The sequence below is a fragment of the Lolium perenne genome, chromosome 6 (genome assembly GCF_019359855.2).
Source record: "Lolium perenne isolate Kyuss_39 chromosome 6, Kyuss_2.0, whole genome shotgun sequence".
Lineage (NCBI taxonomy): Eukaryota > Viridiplantae > Streptophyta > Magnoliopsida > Poales > Poaceae > Lolium > Lolium perenne.
Window position 1 is genome coordinate 25,712,401 of NC_067249.2, and position 13,153 is coordinate 25,725,553.

General features: G+C 40.3%; 1 pseudogene; it reads right to left on the minus strand.

Annotated features, from left to right (window-relative positions):
* The window catches only part of LOC127310662 (uncharacterized), a 43,416-nt pseudogene that overhangs the window by 704 nt on the left and 29,559 nt on the right, over nucleotides 1-13,153 (minus strand).

Below are 13,153 nucleotides of genomic sequence, written 5' to 3' on the forward strand. Positions count from 1 at the left end.
ATTATGCAATGCAAATTTCAGGTGGTACTAAAACTAACCAGGATTGTAGTCAAAGTTTTGACACGTCCTTGCTAGCTTCTTTCCAAAGTGCCCCGCTCTCTTTTGGACGAACGGAAAATCATAGTTGACAACCTGGTCTTGCATTATGTCATCTCTATGGTAGAAGGTCTCCACACAGTCCATAAAACCTGTTGTGACTTTTGTTGCTTCAAATATGCTTTCATCTTGATAGTTGTGTAGTACAGATTCAGCAAGTATGCATTGATGTCTACGGGTGCTTCTATTCTTGTAGACAGTGTTGGGCCTCCAAGAGCAGAGGTTTGTAGAACAGCAGCAAGTTTCCCTTAAGTGGATCACCCAAGGTTTATCGAACTCAGGGAGGAAGAGGTCAAAGATATCCCTCTCAAGCAACCCTGCAACCACAAAGCAAGAAGACTCTTGTGTCCCCAACACACCTAATAGGTGCACTAGTTCGGCGAAGAGATAGTGAAATACAAGTGGTATGAATGAATATGAGCGATGATACGAACGCCAGAAAAAGTGCTTGTCAAGCGTGCGATTGATGGTAGTAATATTGCAGCAGTATAAATGCAAGTAAAACAGTAAACAAGCAGTGATAGCAGTATTTAGGAACAAGGCCTAGGGATCATACTTTCACTAGTGGACACTCTCAACATTGATCACATAACAGAATAAATAGATAGATGCTAGACTCTACACCCTCTTGTTGGATGATGAACACCACTAACTGTGTAGGATTACACGAACCCTCAATGCTGGAGTTAACAAGCTCCACAATATTCAATGTTCATATTTAAATAACCTTAGAGTGCATAACAGATCAACATAACCAAACCAAGTACTAACATAGCATGCACACTGTCACCTTCACACTGCGAAAGGAGGAATAGATCACATCAATACTATCATAGCAATAGTTAACTTCATAATCTACAAGAGATCACAATCATAGCCTACGCCAAGTACTACACGATGCACACACTGTCACCATTACACCGTGCAGGAGGAATAAACTACTTTAATAACATCACTAGAGTAGCACATAGATAAATTGTGATACAAAACACATTGCAATCATAAAGGGATATAAATAAGCACTTCACTATGCCATTCATAACAGTGAATAAGTATTCTATGAAATATAGCCTAAGAGACCCACACGGTGCACACACTGTCACCTTTACACACGTGGGACAAGGAGTCTCCGGAGATCACATAAGTAAAATCCACTTGACTAGCATAATGACATCTAGATTACAAGCATCATCATATGAATCTCAATCATGTAAGGCAGCTCATGAGATTATTGTATTGAAGTACATAGGAGAGAGATTAACCACATAGCTACCGGTACAGCCCTTAGCCTCGAGGGAGAACTACTCCCTCCTCATGGGAGACAGCAGCGTTGATGAAGATGGCGGTGGTGTCGATGGAGAAGCCTTCCGGGGGCACTTCCCCGTCCCGGCGGCGTGCCGGAACAGAGACTCCTGTCCCCCAGATCTTGGCTTCGCGATGGCGGCGGCTCTGGAAGGTTTTCTCTGGTTTCGTCGACCGTAATAGGGTTTTCGCGACGGAGACCTTAAGTAGGCGGAAGGGCGGCGTCAGAAGGGGTCTGGGGCCACCAGACACTAGGGCGGCGCACCCCCTGATGTCTACGCCCCCTCCTTTTCCTGTAGACAGTGTTGGGCCTCCAAGAGCAGAGGTTTGTAGAACAGCAGCAAGTTTTCCCTTAAGTGGATCACCCAAGGTTTATCGAACTCAGGGAGGAAGAGGTCAAAGATATCCCTCTCATGCAACCCTGCAACCACAAAGCAAGAAGTCTCTTGTGTCCCCAACACACCTAGTAGGTGCACTAGTTCGGCGAAGAGATAGTGAAATACAGGTGGTATGAATAAGTAGTAGCAACGGCACCAGAAAAGTGCTTTGCCCAGGACAGCAAACAAGCAGTAGTAACGCAGCAGTAGTAACGCAAAGAAAACAAGAAACAAGCAATATAGCGATATTTAGGAACAAGGCCTAGGGATTAGACTTTCACTAGTGGACACTCTCAACATTGATCACATAACAGAATAGATAAATGCATACTCTACACTCTTGTTGGATGATGAACACATTGCGTAGGATTACACGAATCCTCAATGCCGGAGTTAACAAGCTCCACAATTCAATGTTCATATTTAAATAACCTTAGAGTGCATGAAAGATCAATTCGACTAAACCAAGTACTAACATAGTATGCACACTGTCACCTTCACACTATGTAGGAGGAATAGATCACATCAATACCATCATAGCAATAGTTAACTTCATAATCTACAAGAGATCATAAGCATAGCCTACGCCAAGTACTAACACGGATGCACACACTGTCACCATTACACCATGCAGGAGGAATAAAACTACTTTAATAACATCACTAGAGTAGCACATAGATAAATTGTGATACAAAACACATTGCAATCATAAAGGGATATAAATAAGCACTTCACTATGCCATTCATAACAGTGAATAAGTATTCTGTGAAATATAGCCTAAGAGACCCACACGGTGCACACACTGTCACCTTTACACACGTGGGACAAGGAGTCTCCGGAGATCACATAAGTAAAACTCACTCGACTAGCATAATGACATCTAGATTACAAGCATCATCATATGAATCTCAATCATGTAAGGCAGCTCATGAGATTATTGTATTGAAGTACATAGGAGAGAGATGAACCACATAGCTACCGGTACAGCCCCGAGCCTCGATGGAGAACTACTCCCTCCTCATGGGAGACAGCAGCGGTGATGAAGATGGCGGTGGTGTCGATGGAGGAGCCTTCCGGGGGCACTTCCCCGTTCCGGCGGCGTGCCGGAACAGAGACTCATGTCCCCCAGATCTTGGCTTCGCGATGGCGGCGGCTCTGGAAGGTTTTCTCTGGTTTCCGTCGAACGTATCAGGGTTTTCGCGACGGAGGCTTTAAATAGGCGAAGAGGCGGCGCAGGAGGGCTGACAGGGTGGCCACACTATAGGGGGGCGCGGGCCCCCCCTTGGTCGCGCCGGCCTAGGGTTTGGTGGCCCTGTGCCCCCTCTCTGGCGGTTCTCGTGTGTTCTGGATGCTTCCGGGCAAAATAGGAACCTGGGCGTTGATTTCGTCCAATTCCGAGAATATTTCATTACTAGGATTTCTTAAACCAAAAACAACAGAAAACAGCAACTGGCACTTCGGCATCTTGTTAATAGGTTAGTTCCAGAAAACGCATAAATATGACATAAAATGTGCATATAACATGTAGATATCATCAATAATGTGGCATGGAACATAAGAAATTATCGATACGTCGGAGACGTATCAGCATCCCCAAGCTTAGTTCTGCTCGTCCCGAGCAGGTAAAACGATAACAAAGATAATTTCTGGAGTGACATGCCATCATAACCTTGATCATACTATTTGTAAAGCATATGTAGTGAATGCAGCGATCAAAACAATGTATATGTCATGAGTAAACAAGTGAATCATATAGCAAAGACTTTTCATGAATAGTACTTCAAGACAAGCATCAATAAGCCATGCATAAGAGTTAACTCATAAAGCAATAATTCAAAGTAAAAGTATTGAAGCAACACAAAGGAAGATTAAGTTTCAGCGGTTGCTTTCAACTTATAACATGTATATCTCATGGATATTGTCAACATAGAGTAATATAATAAGTGCAATATGCAAGTATGTAGGAATCAATGCACAGTTCACACAAGTGTTTGCTTCTTGAGGTGGAGAGAAATAGGTGAACTGACTCAACATAAAGGTAAAAGAATGGTCCTCCATAGAGGAAAGCATCGATTGCTATATTTGTGCTAGAGCTTTTATTTTGAAAACATGAAACAATTTTGTCAACGGTAGTAATAAAGCATATGTATCATGTAAATTATATCTTATAAGTTGCAAGCCTCATGCATAGTATACTAATAGTGCCCGCACCTTGTCCTAATTAGCTTGGACTACCGGATCATCGCAATACACATGTTTTAACCAAGTGTCACAATGGGGTACCTCTATGCCGCCTGTACAAAGGTCTAAGGAGAAAGCTCGCATTGGATTTCTCGCTATTGATTATTCTCAACTTAGACATCCATACCGGGACAACATAGACAACAGATAATGGACTCCTCTTTTATGCATAAGCATGTAGCAACAATTAATTTTCTCATATGAGATTGAGGATATATGTCCAAAACTGAAACTTCCACCATGGATCATGGTTTTAGTTAGCGGCCCAATGTTCTTCTCTAACAATATGCATGCTCCAACCATAAGGTGGTAGATCTCTCTTACTTCAGACAAGACGGACATGCATAGCAACTCACATGATATTCAACAAAGAATAGTTGATGGCGTCCCCAGAAACATGGTTATCGCACAACAAGCAACTTAATAAGAGATAAAGTGCATAAGTACATATTCAATACCACAATAGTTTTTAAGCTATTTGTCCCATGAGCTATATATTGTAAAGGTGAATGATGGAATTTTAAAGGTAGCACTCAAGCAATTTACTTTGGAATGGCGGAGAAATACCATGTAGTAGGTAGGTGTGGTGGACACAAATGGCATAGTGGTTGGCTCAAGTATTTTGGATGCATGAGAAATATTCCCTCTCGATACAAGTTTTAGGCTAGCAAGGTTATTTGAAACAAACACAAGGATGAACCGGTGCAGCAAAGCTCACATAAAAGACATATTGTAAACATTATAAGACTCTACACCGTCTTCCTTGTTGTTCAAAACTCAATACTAGAAATTATCTAGACCTTAGAGAGACCAATTATGCAAACCAAATTTTAGCAAGCTCTATGTATTCTTCACTAATAGGTGCAAAGTATATGATGCAAGAGCTTAAACATGAGCACAACAATTGCCAAGTATCACATTATACAAGACATTATAGCAATTACTACATGTAACATTTTCCAATTCCAACCATATAACAATTTAACGAAGAAGAAACTTCGCCATGAACATTAAGAGCTAAGAACACATGTGTTCATATGAACCAGCGGAGCGTGTCTCTCTCCCACACAGTGAATGCTAGGATCCATTTTATTCAAACAAAACAAAAAACAAAAACAAACTGACGCTCCAAGAAAAGCACATAAGATGTGATGGAATAAAAATATAGTTTTAGGGGAGGAACCTGATAGTGTTGTCGATGAAGAAGGGGATGCCTTGGGCATCCCCAAGCTTAGACGCTTGAGTCTTCTTGATATATGCAGGGGTGAACCACCGGGGCATCCCCAAGCTTAGAGCTTTCACTCTCCTTGATCATATTGCATCATACTCCTCTCTTGATCCTTGAAAACTTCCTCCACACCAAACTTAGAACAACTCATTAGAGGGTTAGTGGACAATAAAAATTAACATGTTCAGAGGTGACACAATCATTCTTAACACTTCTGGACATTGCATAAAGCTACTGGACATTAATGGATCAAAGAAATTCATCCAACATAGCAAAAGAGGCAATGCGAAATAAAAGGCAGAATCTGTCAAAACAGAACAGTTCGTATTGACGAATTTTATCGAGGCACCAGACTTGCTCAAATGAAAATGCTCAAATTGAATGAAAGTTGCGTACATATCTGAGGATCACTCACGTAAATTGGCATAATTTTCTGAGTTACCTACAGAGAATTAGGCCCGGATTCGTGACAACAAGAAATCTGTTTCTGCGCAGTAATCCAAATCTAGTATTGACTTTACTATCAAAGACTTTACTTGGCACAACAAAACACAAAACTAAGATAAGGAGAGGTTGCTACAGTAGTAAACAACTTCCAAGACACAAAAATAAAACAAGGTACTGTAGCAAAATAACACATGGGTTATCTCCCAAGAAGTTCTTTCTTTATAGCCATTAAGATGGGCTCAGCAGTTTTAATGATGCACTCGCAAGAAATAGTATTTGAAGCAAAAGAGAGCATCAAGAGGCAAGTATGAAACAAATTTAAGCCTAACATGCTTCCTATGAAAAGGAATCTTGTAAATAAACAAATTCAAGAAGTATAATGCAACAAGCATAGAAAGATAAAACAAGTGCAGCTTCAAGATTTTCAGCAAAAAGAGAGGTGTTTTAGTAACATGAAAATTTCTACAACCATATTTTCCTCTCTCATAATAACTTTCAGTAGCATCATGAGCAAACTCAACAGTATAACCATCACATAAAGCATTCTTATCATGAGTCTCATGCATAAAATTATAACTCTCCACATAAGCATAATCAATTTTATTAGTTGTAGTGGGAGCAAATTCAACAAAGTAGCAATCATCAAATATAGGAGGCATATTGTAATCATAATCAAATTTATCCTCCATAACAGGTGGTACTAAAAGACCAATATCATTATAATCATCATAAATAGGAGGCAAAGTATCATCAAAGTAAATTTTCTCCTCAATTCTTGGGGGACTAAAAAGATCAAGCTCATCAAAACCAGCTTCCCCAAGGTTAGAGTTTTCCATAGCATTAGCAACAATAGTGTTCAAAGCATTCATATTAATAATATTCCCATTAGTATGCATATAAAGTTCCATGGGGTTTTTAATTCTCTCTTCAAACACATCATGTCCTAATTCAAGATAAAGTTCATAAAGATCTCTCATATTTTTGTTGTTTTCCATTATGCCTAACTAGTGTAAACAAGAAACAAAAAGTTGCAATTGCAGGATCTAAAGGAAATAGCTTCGAGTACTTACGGCGCCGGAAAATAGCTTAGTAGCAGAGATCCGGAGTGTGAGTACCTTTTACCTTTCCTTCCCGGCAACGGCGCCAGAAAATAGCTTGATGTCTACGCCCCCTCCTTTTCCTGTAGACAGTGTTGGGCCTCCAAGAGCAGAGGTTTGTAGAACAGCAGCAAGTTTTCCCTTAAGTGGATCACCCAAGGTTTATCGAACTCAGGGAGGAAGAGGTCAAAGATATCCCTCTCATGCAACCCTGCAACCACAAAGCAAGAAGTCTCTTGTGTCCCCAACACACCTAGTAGGTGCACTAGTTCGGCGAAGAGATAGTGAAATACAGGTGGTATGAATAAGTAGTAGCAACGGCACCAGAAAAGTGCTTTGCCCGTGACAAGAAACAAGCGAAGTAGTAACGCAGCAGTAGTAACGCAGAAAACAAGAAACAAGCAGCGATAGCAGTATTTAGGAACAAGGCCTAGGGATTAGACTTTCACTAGTGGACACTCTCAACATTGATCACATAACAGAATAGATAAATGCATACTCTACACTCTTGTTGGATGATGAACACATTGCGTAGGATTACACGAATCCTCAATGCCGGAGTTAACAAGCTCCACAATTCAATGTTCATATTTAAATAACCTTAGAGTACATGAAAGATCAATTCGACTAAACCAAGTACTAACATAGTATGCACACTATCACCTTCACACTATGTAGGAGGAATAGATCACATCAATACCATCATAGCAATAGTTAACTTCATAATCTACAAGAGATCATAATCATAGCCTACGCCAAGTACTAACACGGATGCACACACTGTCACCATTACACCGTGCAGGAGGAATAAAACTACTTTAATAACATCACTAGAGTAGCACATAGATAAATTGTGATACAAAACACATTGCAATCATAAAGGGATATAAATAAGCACTTCACTATGCCATTCATAACAGTGAATAAGTATTCTGTGAAATATAGCCTAAGAGACCCACACGGTGCACACACTGTCACCTTTACACACGTGGGACAAGGAGTCTCCGGAGATCACATAAGTAAAACTCACTTGACTAGCATAATGACATCTAGATTACAAGCATCATCATATGACTCTCAATCATGTAAGGCAGCTCATGAGATTATTGTATTGAAGTACATAGGAGAGAGATGAACCACATAGCTACCGGTACAGCCCCGAGCCTCGATGGAGAACTACTCCCTCCTCATGGGAGACAGCAGCGGTGATGAAGATGGCGGTGGTGTCGATGGAGGAGCCTTCCGGGGGCACTTCCCCGTTCCGGCGGCGTGCCGGAACAGAGACTCCTGTCCCCCAGATCTTGGCTTCGCGATGGCGGCGGCTCTGGAAGGTTTTCTCTGGTTTCCGTCGAACGTATCAGGGTTTTCGCGACGGAGGCTTTAAATAGGCGAAGAGGCGACGCAGGAGGGCTGACAGGGTGGCCACACTATAGGGGGGCGCGGGCCCCCCCTTGGCCGCACCGGCCTAGGGTTTGGTGGCCCTGTGCCCCCCCCCTCTGGCGGTTCTCGTGTGTTCTGGATGCTTCCGGGCAAAATAGGAACCTGGGCGTTGATTTCGTCCAATTCCGAGAATATTTCGTTACTAGGATTTCTGAAACCAAAAACAGCAGAAAAACAAGAATCGGGCACTTCGGCATCTTGTTAATAGGTTAGTTCCAGAAAACGCATAAATATGACATAAAATGTGCATATAACATGTAGATATCATCAATAATGTGGCATGGAACATAAGAAATTATCGATACGTCGGAGACGTATCACCCCCCTCCTGGGCCGCGCCGCCACCATGTGTGGGCCCCCTTTGGCCCCTCTCTGGCGGCTCTCGGGTGTTCTGGAAGCTCCCGGGGATTCTGAGATACTGGGCGTTGATTTCGTCCAATTCCGAGAATATTTCCTTACTAGGATTTCTGAAACCAAAAACAGCAGAAAACAGGAACTGACACTTCGGCATCTCGTCAATAGGTTAGTTCCGGAAAACGCATAATAATGACATAAAGTATGCATAAAACATGTAGATATCATCAATAATGTGGCATGGAACATAAGAAATTATCGATACGTCGGAGACGTATCAGCATCCCCAAGCTTAGTTCCTGCTCGTCCCGAGCAGGTAAACGATAACAAAGATAATTTCTGGAGTGACATGCCATCATAACCTTGATCATACTATTGTAAGCATATGTAATGAATGCAGCGATCAAAACAATGGTAATGACATGAGTAAACAACTGAATCATAAAGCAAAGACTTTTCATGAATAGTACTTTCAAGACAAGCATCAATAAGTCTTGCATAAGAGTTAACTCATAAAGCAATAATTCAAAGTAAAAGGTATTGAAGCAACATAAAGGAAGATTAAGTTTCAGCGGTTGCTTTCAACTTATAACATGTATATCTCATGGATAATTGTCAACATAGAGTAATATAACAAATGCAATATGCAAGTATGTAGGAATCAATGCACAAACTCACACAAGTGTTTGCTTCTTGAGATGGAGAGAAATAGGTGAACTGACTCAACATAAAAGTAAAAGAAAGGCCCTTCGCAGAGGGAAGCATTGATTGCTATATTTGTGCTAGAGCTTTGGTTTTGAAAACAAGAAACAATTTTGTCAACGGTAGTAATAAAGCATATGTGTTATGTAAATTATATCTTACAAGTTGCAAGCCTCATGCATAGTGTACTAATAGTGCCCGCACCTTGTCCTAATTAGCTTGGATTAACACGGATTATCATTGCATGACATATGTTTCAACCAAGTGTCACAAAGGGGTACCTCTATGCCGCCTGTACAAGGGTCTAAGGAGAAAGTTCGCATTGGATTTCTCGCTTTTGATCATTCTTCAACTTAGACACCCATACCGGGACAACATAGACAACAGATAATGGACTCCTCTTTTAATGCTTAAGCATTCAACAGTTAATATTCTCATAAGAGATTGAGGTTTTATGTCCAAACTGAAACTTCCACCATGATTCATGGCTTTAGTTAGCGGCCCAATGTTCTTCTCTAACAGTATGCATACTCAAACCATTTGATTGTGAAAACCGCCCTTACTTCAGACAAGACGAACATGCATAGCAACTCACATGATATTCAACAAAGGTAAAAGAGTTGATGGCGTCCCCAGAAAACATGGTTACCGCACAACAAGCAACTTAATAAGAGATAAAGTGCATAAGTACATATTCAATACCACAATAGTTTTTAAGGCTATTTTGTCCCATGAGCTATATATTGCAAAGGCGAATGATGGAAATTTTAAAGGTAGCACTCAAGCAATTTACTTTGGAATGGCGGAGAAATACCATGTAGTAGGTAGGTATGGTGGACACAAATGGCATAGTGGTTGGCTCAAGGATTTTGGATGCATGAGAAGTATTCCCTCTCGATACAAGGTTTAGGCTAGCAAGGTTATTTGAAACAAACACAAGGATGAACCGGTGCAGCAAAACTCACATAAAAGACATATTGTAAACATTATAAGACTCTACACCGTCTTCCTTGTTGTTCAAAACTCAATACTAGAAATTATCTAGACTTTAGAGAGACCAAATATGCAAATCAAATTTTAGCAAGCTCTATGTATTTCTTCATTAATGGGTGCAACGTATATGATGCAAGAGCTTAAACATGAGCACAACAATTGCCAAGTATCAAATTATTCAAGACATTTTAGAATTACTACATGTAGCATTTCCCGATTCCAACCATATAACAATTAACGAAGCAGTTTCAACCTTCGCCATGAACATTAAAAGCTAAGAACACATGTGTTCATACGAACCAGCGGAGCGTGTCTCTCTCCCACACAAGCATTTATTCAAACAAAAATAGAAACAAAAACAAACAGACGCTCCAAGTAAAGTACATAAGATGTGACCGAATAAAAATATAGTTTCAAGGGAGGAACCTGATAAATTTGTCGATGAAGAAGGGGATGCCTTGGGCATCCCCAAGCTTAGACGCTTGAGTCTTCTTAAAATATGCAGGGGTGAACCACCGGGGCATCCCCAAGCTTAGACTCTTCACTCTTCTTGATCATAGTATATCATCCTCCTCTCTTGACCCTTGAAAACTTCCTCCACACCAAACTCGAAACAAACTCATTAGAGGGTTAGTGCATAATCAAAAATTCACATGTTCAGAGGTGACACAATCATTCTTAACACTTCTGGACATTGCACAAAGCTACTGGAAGTTAATGGAACAAAGAAATCCATCCAACACAGCAAAAGAGGCAATGCAAAATAAAAGGCAGAATCTGTCAAAACAGAACAGTCCGTAAAGACGAATTTTAAAGTGGCACCAGACTTGCTCAGATGAAAATGCCCAAATTGAATGAAAGTTGCGTAAATATCTGAGGATCACTCACGTAAATTGGCATAATTTTCTGAGTTACCTACAGAGAATTAGGCCCAGATTCGTGACAGCAAGAAATCGGTTTCTGCGCAGTAATCCAAATCTAGTATCAACCTTTCTATCAAAGACTTTACTTGGCACAACAATGCAATAAAATAAGATAAGGAGAGGTTGCTACAGTAGTAACAACTTCCAAGACTCAAATACAAAATAAAATTACTGTAGCAAAATAAACTCATGGGTTATCTCCCAAGAAGTTCTTTCTTTATAGCCATTAAGATGGGCTCAACAATTTTAATGATGCAATCGCAAGAAATAGTATTTGAAGCAAAAGAGATCATCAAGAGGCAAATTCAAAAATTTAAGCCTAACATGCTTCCTATACATAGGAATCTTGTAAATAAACAAGTTCATGAAGAGCAAAGTAACAAGCATAGGAAGATAAAACAAGAGTAACTTCAAAAATTTCAGCATATAGAGAGGTGTTTTAGTAACATGAAAATTTCTACAACCATATTTTCCTCTCTCATAATAATTTTCAGAGGCATCATGAACAAACTCAACAATATAAGTATCACATAAAGCATTCTTATTCACATGCATAAAAGTATCATTACTCTCCACATAAGCATAATCAATTTTATTAGTTGTAGTGGGAGCAAATTCAACAAAGTAGCTATCATTATTATTCTCATCATCAAATATAGAAGGCATATTGTAATCATAATTAAACTTATCCTCCATAGTAGGCGGTACTAAAAGACCAATATCATTATAATCATCATAAATAGGAGGCAAAGTATCATCAAAGTAAATTTTCTCCTCAATGCTTGGGGGACTAAAAATATCATGCTCATCAAAGCCAGCTTCCCCAAGCTTAGAATTTTCCATATCATTAGCAACAATGGTGTTCAAAGCGTTCATACTAATATGTTCCATAGGTTTTTTAATTTTCGCATCAAACCATCCATGTCTTAAATCAGGAAATAGAATAAGAAGCTCATTGTTGTCCATTATGCCTAACTAGTGTAAACAAGAAACAAAAAGATGCAATTGCAGGATCTAAAGGAAATAGCTTCGAGCACACACACAACGGCAACAGAAAAGTACTTAGTACCTGGGACCGGAGTATGAGTGCCTTTTACCTTTCCTCCCCGGCAACGGCGCCAGAAAAGTGCTTGATGTCTACGGGTGCTTCTATTCTTGTAGACAGTGTTGGGCCTCCAAGAGCAGAGGTTTGTAGAACAGCAACAAGTTTCCCTTAAGTGGATCACCCAAGGTTTATCGAACTCAGGGAGGAAGAGGTCAAAGATATCCCTCTCAAGCAACCCTGCACCCACAAAGCAAGAAGTCTCGTGTGTCCCCAACACACCTAATAGGTGCACTAGTGCGGCGACGAGATCGAGAAATACCAGTGGTATGAATGAATATGAGCAGAAGTCCGGCGCCGGAAAAGTGCTTGCTGGCGTGCGGTTGATGGTAGTAATATTGCGAGCAGTATAAATGCAAGAAACAAGAAACAAGCAATGATAGCGTATTTAGGAACAAGGCATAGGGATCATACTTTCACTAGTGGACACTCTCAACATTGATCACATAACAGAATAAATAGATAGATGCTAGACTCTACACCCTCTTGTTGGATGATGAACACCACTAACTGTGTAGGATTACACGAACCCTCAATGCCGGAGTTAACAAGCTCCACAATATTCAATGTTCATATTTAAATAACCTTAGAGTGCATAACAGATCAACATAACCAAACCAAGTACTAACATAGCATGCACACTGTCACCTTCACACTACGAAAGGAGGAATAGATCACATCAATACTATCATAGCAATAGTTAACTTCATAATCTACAAGAGATCACAATCATAGCCTACGCCAAGTACTACACGATGCACACACTGTCACCATTACACCGTGCAGGAGGAATAAACTATTTTAATAACATCACTAGAGTAGCACACAGATAAATTGTGATACAAAACAC